The 11188-nt window shown below is 34.0% G+C and overlaps 1 long non-coding RNA gene across 1 annotated transcript; it reads left to right on the plus strand.

Annotated features, from left to right (window-relative positions):
- The first annotated feature begins 673 nt into the window (after nucleotides 1-673).
- LOC127561155 (uncharacterized) lies at nucleotides 674-1632 on the plus strand. The gene is made up of 2 exons (XR_007953467.1): nucleotides 674-1299; nucleotides 1411-1632. It is a non-coding gene; the product is annotated as an uncharacterized LOC127561155 (long non-coding RNA).
- Nucleotides 1633-11188: the final 9556 nt, after the last annotated feature.

The raw sequence follows: 11188 nt of genomic DNA on the forward strand, positions 1-11188 counted from the left end.
AAGGAGCATTTGCGTTTATATTATTATAGCATTATATTAAACATATTTACATGGTGTTTTAACGTTTGCTAGCAAAGAACTTCAAATATCATTTCATTTCATAAGGCAGGCGCCATTTTACAGATGAAAAAACTGAGGCAGAGATTAAGTGATTTGCTTGGGATCATATGGCTGTGTGAAGCTGTTTTTGAACACAGGTCTTAAAGACTCCAAGTCCAGCTCTCTATGCATTGAATATACATGGGAAGAACAGCGACAAAAATATGTAAACAGAATGCTATTAAATCATAATGACCCAGTCTGATGAGAGAGACAGAGAGAGTGGGAGGTGAGAGAGGAGAGAAGAGAGAGAAGACACTTCCTACCCTATCCATCCTAATTTTTAACAGGTTGGGGGCCATAGTGGAGGAACAGCTTATATTTATCTACCTTCCTATCTACCTGGTAGGGAGGTAGATAGATAGAATTTTTCACTTTGGCAATTTTTCTTCCTCTTTTAAGAAAAATAATTATAAAATTCATAAATAAAAATTCATAATTTATAATTTGTAAAAAAATAAATATGTGACTAAAAACAAAGATATCATTTCTAGAGGACTAGAGGCCTACATTTTCCCCCCTCACTCAGCTTCCCAGAGGGGCAGCCCCGCTTACTTCCTGCCCTTTACCTACTTCACCTCTCCCCGCCCCCCTGCCCCAGCTCCGGCCCCGACCCTCCTCCATCTCACCGCACTCCTATCTCATCTATTTCTTCTCTTGTCCCTCCTCCTTCAACCCTCCGGCCCCTCAGGTCCTAACTCCTCCCAGAAGTCTGCCAGGCTTCTGGGAAGTTCTCCTCACATACAGCCCAGCCCCCAACCTCCCAAACATGCTCTCTTCGCCCATATCCCCTTAAGGACCCTCCCCCAAGTTCTTTCCATCTTTTGTCTTTTACCTTTCCTTTCCATGGTGGGGGCGGGGAAGAGAATGCAATGAATTTCAAAACATTTATTTATGGGCAGTATTAGGCAAGTCCTAGGCAGCGAAAAAGATATGAAAATTAAAAAAAAAAAAACATATTGGGGAGGGGGAGATAGAGTACTCTAGGAACGGGTATGTCTGAAGTTTCCAGTTAACAATTTAATTCAGCATTTAAATGCCTTCTGAATGCAGAACCACCACCACCTGGACTTGGCTGGAGAAGATTCGGCTCAAACGGTGTGCAGGTGGAAGCAAGAGCTGAGATCCTTTGTCCTCTTGGACCTCCCTCTACCATTCTGTGACTGGAAAGAATGGGGACTCCAGAAGCCTTGCATAATGGTAGGCGGGAATGGTAACTGGTGGAGAGGGGGGAGGGGAGGGACGGGAAGCGAGGCAACTGGCATTTGGGGACTGGAAAGGGCCTCTGGAGAATTTGCCCGCATTTTCTAGGAGGTAACTGGAGTACCCTAAAGATTCATCCTCCATATCCGTGCTTAGGAAATGACACAGACTGTAGCACTGGAGAGAGCCATGGAGAACAGCTGGACCCAGAGAGAAAAAACCGCCGCCACCCCTCCCCCACTCCTTTCTCAAGCAGCTGAAGATAACAGGGGTGAGGAGGGGGGAAGTCCTCAGTAGGAGGAATCCTCATAAAATGGTTGTTCATTCTAAGGTCTCATTCTTTTTTTTTTTTTTTTCTATTTGCTTTTGCACATCATTTTCCTTATTTTTTCTCTTTTGTTGATATAATTTGTTTTGTACATCTCAGTCAATAACAGTTATATCCATATGCACCCAAAGCTCCCATGAAACAAAGAAAAAGTGAAGCAAAACCAATAGAAATGGTCACATATGATCTAAAAATGTAGGAAGAATCCAGGGCCCCTAGCCCCCACCTCTCTATTGACAGCACTCCCTCTGCCAAAAGCAGAACAACTATTAATTTTTTTAACTGGCCTTTTTAAAAGTTGGAAGAAATCAATGAAAAGAAATTCTTTTCTATGACTATTACCCATAAAGAAGGAATCTTAGAGAAAAATAACCATTCCATCTTAGAATTTGTGACTGAGGAAAATAAGTGTCTTTAACACATGAAAGAGAAATTCTGTTTGTTCTGCTTGGCCCTAGAGAACAGTATTAGGAGTAATGGGTAGAAGTTGGGGGGGGGGGGAATTAAATTTAGACTTAGACCAAAGAAAAACTTCCTAATGTAGGGCCCATTTTGGGCTAAGCTTGTCCAACTTACTCTTGTAATTTGAATTCTCCAGGGGATTATTACCTCAGTTTCTAGGTATTCTGTGAGATTATTATTAAAACTATAGCTTACAAGCCCCACTATTAACTAGTCAATTAATTAAGTCAACACTAAGGCATTTACTAAAATGGCATAATAAGAGAATTAACAACAAAACATCTTTCCCATAAACCTGGAACATATACTCTCATGGATAACCAAAGCTTCAGTGGGAAGTGATAGAATTCCTAAGTGGAGAATTACACAAGTAGGGAACAGGGGTAGTCAAGAGATAACTTACTTCCAACACAACTTAGTCCCTTACTAGCCATATTATTCAAGTCTTCTTGTGATGTCTTCATGCTCCTATGAATGGGTTTTAGCATCTCTACTTGGATTATTTCGCTCTATGTTTGACTAGGCTCCAGTGAGTGGCCATGAGCTCCACTGGAACCGTCTTTGTCTTCAGCTGAAATCTTGGCCTAGGATACTGAGGGACTAGAATTCATACTCTAGAACCATCAAGAATCTCATTTCTCAGGCCTGCTATTTCCTGGTAAGATCTCTGCTCCAGGATAATGGATTCTTTTTTACTAATTCAGCTGATTTCTATAGTTGGACTCCACTCTGACTTGACTTGCTCCTCTTGAGCTCCTTGACTTGACTTGATTTGCTCTGATCAGTGATATCAGAACTTGCAAAATATTTCAAACCCATAAAGTCTCTACTTGTCCTAGACACATTCATCCACTAAAGGATACTAAGATCAGAAAAGACATGGCGGCAGGATGGAATCTCTAGATGCAGCTCAAAATAGTCTCCATGTTCCATAATCAGAGAGAGCTGGAAAAACTAGGAGCTAGTTAGTACAGAACATGAGCCTTGATGCAGGAAGATCTGAGTTCAAGTGTGACCTCTGACGCTTACTAGCTGTGTGATCCTAGACAAATCACTTAATCCTATTTGCCTCTGTTTCCTTAACTGTTCAAAGAGGATAATAATAATAATAGTCCTTATATCCTAAGGTGAGGAGTCAAATGAGCTAATAATTGTAAAGTACAGTGCCTGGTACCTAGTGAATGCTATATAAAGGTTATTCATCAGTTCTCATGAAGCCATTTAAGAGATCCCAGTCTCCTCCCATAGCAAACTCTTCAGTCTTGGATTTTATGTGGTTGCATTCTATTTATTTCATGGTCAAGCAGAAGAGGCAGGAAGTACTTTTAAATATGTTGGACAGCCTAGGTCCCTGGATCCTGTTTTCTCCCTTATTAAAATATAAATTCCTTGAGGGCAGCGTTTGTTTTACTTCTGGTTTGTATCCTCCTAGCTTAGCACTGTGTCTGGTGCATAAATATTAGTTTAATAAGTAAATGCTTGTTGATTGACTGATTGAGAGTGAGGAGTTTTTCAGCCTTGGAAGTCTTTAAGCAAAGATTTGGGTGACAGCTTATTAAGTATATAGTGGAATGGTACAGTTTTTCAGGTAGAGTTTGAACTAAACAATCACTGAAATCCTGGGATTCTGGGAAGTCAGGGCAAAGGTTGAAAAATCTTCCCCTCAGTCAACAGTGTCGCTAGGGGCCTCCTTAAAGTTTAAGGAAGGCATGAAAGGCCAGTTGAAGGGAATCTATTTGAGACTTAAGTTAGTACAACAAGAGAACTGCTCCGTTCTGCACACATATATTGTATCTAGGATATACTGAGACCCATTTAACATGTATAGGACTGCTTGCCATCTGGGGGTGGGGGTGGAGGGAGGGAGGGGAAAAATCGGAACAGAAACGAGTGCAAGGGATAATGTTGTAAAAAATTACCCTGGCATGGATTCTGTCAATAAAAAGTTATTAAATTAAAAAAAATTAAAAATAAAATTTAAAAAAAAAAGAGAGAGAGAGAGAGACGTAGTTAGTAGCATGAGTACATTGAAAATATCTTTGGTAACTCAAAAGGACCCTACTCGGTGCCTCCTGGGGTTCTGGTTTGGCTAACCAAAGAGCCGAAAATGGTTGATTAACCCTAGGATTGTTAACTAGGGCAAGAGTAGTATTGATAACTCTCCTGAGAAGAAAAAAATCTTAGCTACAGCAGAGATGTCCAGAAGATGGCAGCAGCATCCAAGCAAAAGCAAAACAGAGCCAGTGTGAGAGCAGTTTGTTGCTGGGAGACTGAGCCACAAGGAAGCCAGTTGTCCAGGCAGCATATTCTCTCCCGTGGTGGAAGCCATGAGAGATTATTCTTTTGTGTGTGTGTGTGTGTGTGTGTGTGTGTGTGTGTGTGTGTGTGTGTGAGAAAGAGAGAGAGCGGGGGAAGGAGTTAGATTGATTCTAAGACTTGGTTTTATCTTGTTATTTTACCTTATTATTCAGTCCTAATTAAAAGCTTTAGTATTTTATGTTCTTGCCATAAAGAATAGATACGTGCTATAACTATGACTACTCCCAAACATCCCACGCTTGACCTGGGGAAGTTTCAAGAGGTTCTGGAATTCAATAGAATCCATACTACACAACAAAAAAAACAATTAAACTGTGGAAAACAGAATGACAGACATCAGTGTTAAAGCAGAAGAATAACAGGCTTAGAAAATAATGAAACAAACAAACAAAAAAAAAAAAAAACCCAAAGCAATGCATTTGAAAATTATAGATGAATCAAGAAAAAAAAAACTTCAAAATTACCTAGGTTCCTGGAGCCAATTTTAAAAGGAAAGAATTTAATTATTATGCTTAAGGAAATGGTGCAAGAAAATTTCCCAGAAATATCTAAATAATTTTGAATCTGCATATAAAAATAATTCGCAGACCCTTAATAAAAGATAAATATTTAACTCAACAAGGCACACCACTGGTAAACTTCAAGACTGCAAAGACAAAGAAAAAATATTTCAAAGTCAATATGAGAAATATTTATCAACATTAATTTGAGATAAATCAACTTTTTTTTTTTTTTACAAAAAACACAAATGTCCAAAAAAAATTGATTGTGTGTGTGTGTGTGTGTGTGTGTGTGTGTGTATTTAGAACTTGAAAACATGATCTAGATGCGAGGATTAGCTTCCTAGAAAATGTAAGTCTTCTTGGGCAACTAGATGGTGCAGTGGATAGAGCACCAGTCCTGAAATCAGGAGGACTTGAGTTCAAATGTGGCCTCACACACTTAACACTTCCTAGCTTTGTGATTCTGGGCAAGTCACTTAACCCCAATTGCCTCAGCAAAAGAAAGACAATGTAAGCATTCTTTAAAAAATAAACAAAACAAATGATATGTTGATATAAAAAAAGTTCTCATACATATCAAAATATTTGTAACAGCACTTTTTGTGATAGTGAAGAATTGTAGACAAAGTTGATACCTACCAATTGAAAAATGACTAAACAAAATGTGATAGATGAATGTATTAGAATATTGCTGTTCCATAAAAAATGGTGTATGTGATAAATACAGAGAAACATGGAAAGATCTACATGAACTAATGCAGAGTGAAGTAAGCAGAGCCAAGAAAACAAAATAAGCATTTACTATGACAATGTAAATAAGAAAAACCATATACACAAAAAAATCTAAAGGGAATGTTACAAAATTACAGAATAAGCAAGGCTCTAAAGAAGAAATATCAGAAGATACTTCCACATCACCTCTTTGCAAAGGCGGGAGGTCCATAGCATTTTCAGGGTTTGTTTTTTTTTTTTATCAATTATGCTAATTATGTTTCTTTTTTTCTATTCTCTTTTCTTTTTTTGTATTTTAAGAAATACTGTTTGTTGTCTGTGATAGTTCTTTGGGAAGAGAAGGATGAAGGAAAACAAAATAAAATAACAAAAGTTATCAATGAAAGAATTTATTTCTAAAAAGAAAACAAATGTAGACATTTAAAAACCAAAAAGACCTAAAATATTTAGTAGAGAGGAGGGAAATCCCTCATTTTGGGGGGGAAAAATGGAATCAAGCAGGAAAAATACCCAGAAAGTTAAGTATTTGGAAGATTTCATTTGCATCTTAACATAAAAGCAGAGGTGTGCTGGCAAATGTTTAAAAACCAGGAAAAAGTATGTATGGCATACTTTTAAGCTTAATCTGCATTATTAATATTTTTCCATTGCTTTCTTAAAAGTCTGGACATTCAATAAAACAAACATACAAACAACAACAAAAAAACAAACAAACAAACAAAAAACTCTGATTTGTTGTTTTGATGATTTCTGAGGTTTAAATACCCATACTGGCAATTTAATAATCCACTCTACTGAGTATTTAAGCTTGATCCAGCACACCTATCTAAGTCTCTTTTATGAAGTAAAATAACAACAGTATTATATTAGTTAAATTACTGAATAATAATGTTGACCTTCAAAGGGTGGGGGGTGGGGAAGAAGAGGAAACACATTTAAATAGGAAAAAAATACAAATGAGAAAGAGAAAGGCAAGTGAGAACAAAGAAGAGGTATATGGACATGCTATGCTTATTTTTGGGGGGGAAAGATTCCAGCTCTAGAGAAACAGAATTAATAACATAAAATAATTTAGCATTTTTCTTTCAGTTTGGTTTAGGAATAACAATAGCAAAATTGGAAAGTTGTGTTATATTCTGACAAAAAACTAATTTAACAAAAAATAGCAGAAATAAATCAAATTTAACCATTGTAACAATTAATATAAATTGACTGAACTGTCCCATAAAAAGAAAAAGGGCTACTCAATGAATTGAAAAACAGAATTCAACAATAGGTAGTCTAAAGGAAACTCATTTAATACAAAAAGAAATATGTTGGTTTAAACTGAAATTATGGTTTTAAATTATCATGCTATAGCTATTTCTTTTAAAAATCTAGAATTTCATTGATTATGTTACAAAACGAAACTGAAGACAGAAATTAACAAGATAAACAACAATTTAAAAATTACCAAGTTTAAAAGCATCACTGAAAATGAAATCACACAAGTTTTTAAATATATTTGTCACTTACTAATTTAATGGAAATGTACTTATATGGCTATTCTCTCCAGTAAGGTCGATTGAAATTCAAACCATGCTTTTCTGAACTTGTACAAAATTAGTCCATGTTTTTCGATAAATTCTGCACTGGGAATTCACCCAATATGCCAGAGATCTTCCTCCTTATCCTTGATATTATCTGAATCTCGATGGACAATGTTTAGTTATACTTTGCTCTTGCCCTATAATCACCTTCTTTTCAGGTCATACATTCCTGATAACATCTTTATGATGCTTTTCTCATGAAGTACTTCATTTGTTAGCATGTTGCAGGCTCCTTGTGCCCAATATGTATGCTTCTAAATGGTCCTTTGAATGATATTTAACTTTAATTATTTGCACTGAATAATAATTAGATTTCTAGAGGAAAACAAAGTCTCACCAAAAAAAAGATACAAAATCAATCATAGATTTTACCATCACTAATAGATTCTGATTAATCAAACAAAAGGAAAAGTTTTTTTTTAAAAAGTTATTGTAGACATGATGACAGTATAGAATAACATGAATGTAAAATGGAGATATAGTAAGAAATTCATGAAAAAAGCAAGAAAATATTTTTCTCAAGATATGCAAAACAACTACAAAATGTTGATCATATTCTTGACCATCCTAGGTAATTTTAGAAAGGCAGAAATTTCTAATGCTATATTTAAAGGTCATAATACCTTAAAACTAAAAAGCAAACAATCATCTAAGTAAAAGAGGCAGATCTGTGTGGAAATTGTGGAACATTATTATATTAAAGTTAGAGAAGACATTTTTTAAAAATCAGTAATAGACTACATAGAAGATAACAAAAAATTATTGCATATTAAAATTTAGAAAATGCAACTAAAGTTTAAGTGGTAAAGTGGTGTTAAACATTCATAGTAATAAAAACAGCAGAGAAACATAAGTTTGCACTTAAATAAATTGCAAAAGAAACAAAAAAAAGATTAAGGAAAGCCAAAAAGAGGGAAACTGTCAAAATCAGACAATAAAATGGAAAACAAAAGAACAATGAATTAATAAATCCAAGAGCTGTTTTTTTTAAAGATCAAAATGAATTATAAATACTTTGATATTTAATCAAAAAAAGAAAAAAATTGTCAAATTATTGTTTGTCATAATTGTATAATTGTATAATGTATAATGTCATAATGTATAATTGTCAAAAGATTGTCAAATTATCTAAATTAGAAATTTGAAAGATGAGACCACAGCCAATGCAAAGAAATCATTAATCAGGCATTTCTATGTTCAATTTTATGCCCATACATTTGAAATTTAGAAGTAGACAAATATTTTAAATAAATTTTATCAATTTCTTTATTTACAACAAAAATAAGTATTTTATATATTTTTATATATTCTTTTAATATTATCAAAATTTCCCTTAGTATTCCCTCCCTCCTAGAGAGCCATCAAATATAAGAAATACTATTTTTAAAGAAGAAAATCAGACTGATCAATAATTTGAGAACTCTGAAAACATCTGCAATGTGCAACAGCTATGGACCTCCCATCTCTGCAAAGGAATAGAATGAAAGTATTTTTCCATATCTCTTCTTTTGAACCATGGTTGTTCTTGGTAATTCTTTAACATTCATTTTTGTTTTATGGCTGTTCTTTTCACTTATGTTGTTGTAGTTATTGTGTATACATTTTCTTGGCTCTGGCTTCACTCTACTTTAGTTCATGGAGATCTTTTCATGCTTCTCTGTATTCATCACATTCATCATCACTTATAGCACTTATAGTAATATTTCTTTGTATTTGTGTACCCCGATTTGTTTAGCCATTCCCTAATCAATGGATATCTACTTTATTGCCAATTCTTTACTCTCACAAAAAAGTGCTGCTATAAATATTTTGGTGTATATAAGGACTTTTTTCTTACCAATAGCCACTTAGAGATTTAAACCAATTAATGCAATGGGTCATTGAAGGTGGATTTTTAAACACTTTATTTACATAATTCTAAAATAGTTTCCCTAAATGGTTATACTGATTCACATCTATATGGACAATGGCATAAGTGTTTCTATCATCCCACAATTCAGCCAACATTGACTATCACCATCTTTTATCTATGTGAATTTTCAGGATGTAAGATGATTTGCATTTTTCTTATTAGTGATTTGAATTCTTCTTTCTTATAACTGTAAAGAGTTTGCAAATTTATGCATTTATTTTTATTTTCATTATTTTGTTTTTATTTATTCTATGTTTTGTTTATATTTCTTTTAATTTCTTTTGACCATTTATTTATTGAGGAATGGCTTTAGATTTTAGTTCTGTTCATTGTTTACATATCTTAGATACCAAACTCTTAACAAGAAATTGCCCTCCTTATTTGACACTTCTCTTAGTATCTTAGGGGGACATTAATTTTGCTTGTGGAAAAGCTTTTCAGTTCCACATAATTAAAGTTATTTCTTTTATCTTTTGTAATTGTCTCTATCTCTTGTTTGGTTAAAAACACATAGTCTACCTATAAATGTGAAAAGTCTTCTGTCTTCTATTCTTTAATGGTATGTTCTTTAATGGTGTATATCCATTTAGTATGTAAAATTAAATATGATGTAGTATATATTGAACTAAGCCCAATTGCCACCAAGCTTTTTTTTCCCCAATTCCAGATGATTTTATTAAATAGGGAGTTCTTTCCTAAGTAATTTGTGTTTTTCTATTTATTAGCCTGGGTTATAGAATTCCACTGTTTCTGTTTCTCCCTTGTCTAGTCTGTTCCACTGATCTATCTCTATTTTTTTAAATCAATACCAGATGGCTTTGATGACTGCATTTTCATAATATAGTTTAAAGTCTAAAGATGCTATTTTCCCTTCAATTTTACCTCTTTTCATTATTTCTCCTGATATATTAGATCTTATATTTTTCCAAATGAATTTTGTTATTATTTTATTGAGTTTTTAAAAGTATCCCTTTGATAATTTTACTGATATAGTATTCAAAGTGTAAATTAATTATGGTAGCATTATTGTTTTTATTATACTGGTGAGGCCCAGCCATGAAAACCAAATATTCCTCCAACTATTTGAATTGTTCTTTATTTCTTCATTTTATAGCTAATTGGAGATTTCCCTTTCTATTACTGCCTCTAAGATGAATCATAATTATGTAGAAATCTTTTCAGTTTCAAAGACTTATTTTATAGCCTGTAACTTTGCTGAAGTCATTATCTCAAATAGTATCTTTGCTGATTCCCGAGGATTTTCTAAGTAAAGCATCAGTAGCAAATGTCTCCTCTTTACTTATGCCTTTATGTTTCTTTATATTGATTTATAATATTGCTAGTAGATGAATATATATGAAAAATAAAACACCCAAACTGGAAGAGATTAATTCCAAAAGAAGTCATTTATGAGCTGCTGTATATAAAAGAACTGGCACTGGATAAATTCACAGTGAATTTTTCTAAATATTCAAAAAAATGTTTTGTGTTTGTGTAAATATATGTGTGTGTATGTGTGTGTGTGTGTCTGTGTGTGTGTGTCTGTGTCTGTCTGTGTGTCTGTTGTGTGACTTTTAAATACAGAAAAGAAAGGTATATTACCTTATTTATATGGTCTTAACCTTTAAACCTAACTGATAGTGCCTGCCACATGTGGAGTCAAGAAGACCTGAGTTCAAATCTAGTCTCAGAAAATTACTAAGTTGTGTGACCCTGGACAAGTTACTTCACATTTTCCTCATAAGTAAAATAAGCTGGAGAAGGAAATGGCAAATGATTCAGTATCTTTGCCAAGAAAACCCCAAAAGAGGTCATGAAAAGTTGGACATGATTGAAAATAAAACAATAACAATAATTTTTAAAATTATATCTTACTTTTATTGCTACCTTTTGCTTTTATATTACAATTGTGTGTGTATGTGTGTGTGTATCCCTCCGTCTTATAATAAAGATTTAAAATGAAAGAACAAAGGTAATTTAGCATAAACAATACATTGACCTTTTCTAATATACAATATGCTACACCCAGAATTCCTGCTTC

The sequence above is a fragment of the Antechinus flavipes genome, chromosome 4 (assembly GCF_016432865.1).
Source record: "Antechinus flavipes isolate AdamAnt ecotype Samford, QLD, Australia chromosome 4, AdamAnt_v2, whole genome shotgun sequence".
NCBI lineage: Eukaryota > Metazoa > Chordata > Mammalia > Dasyuromorphia > Dasyuridae > Antechinus > Antechinus flavipes.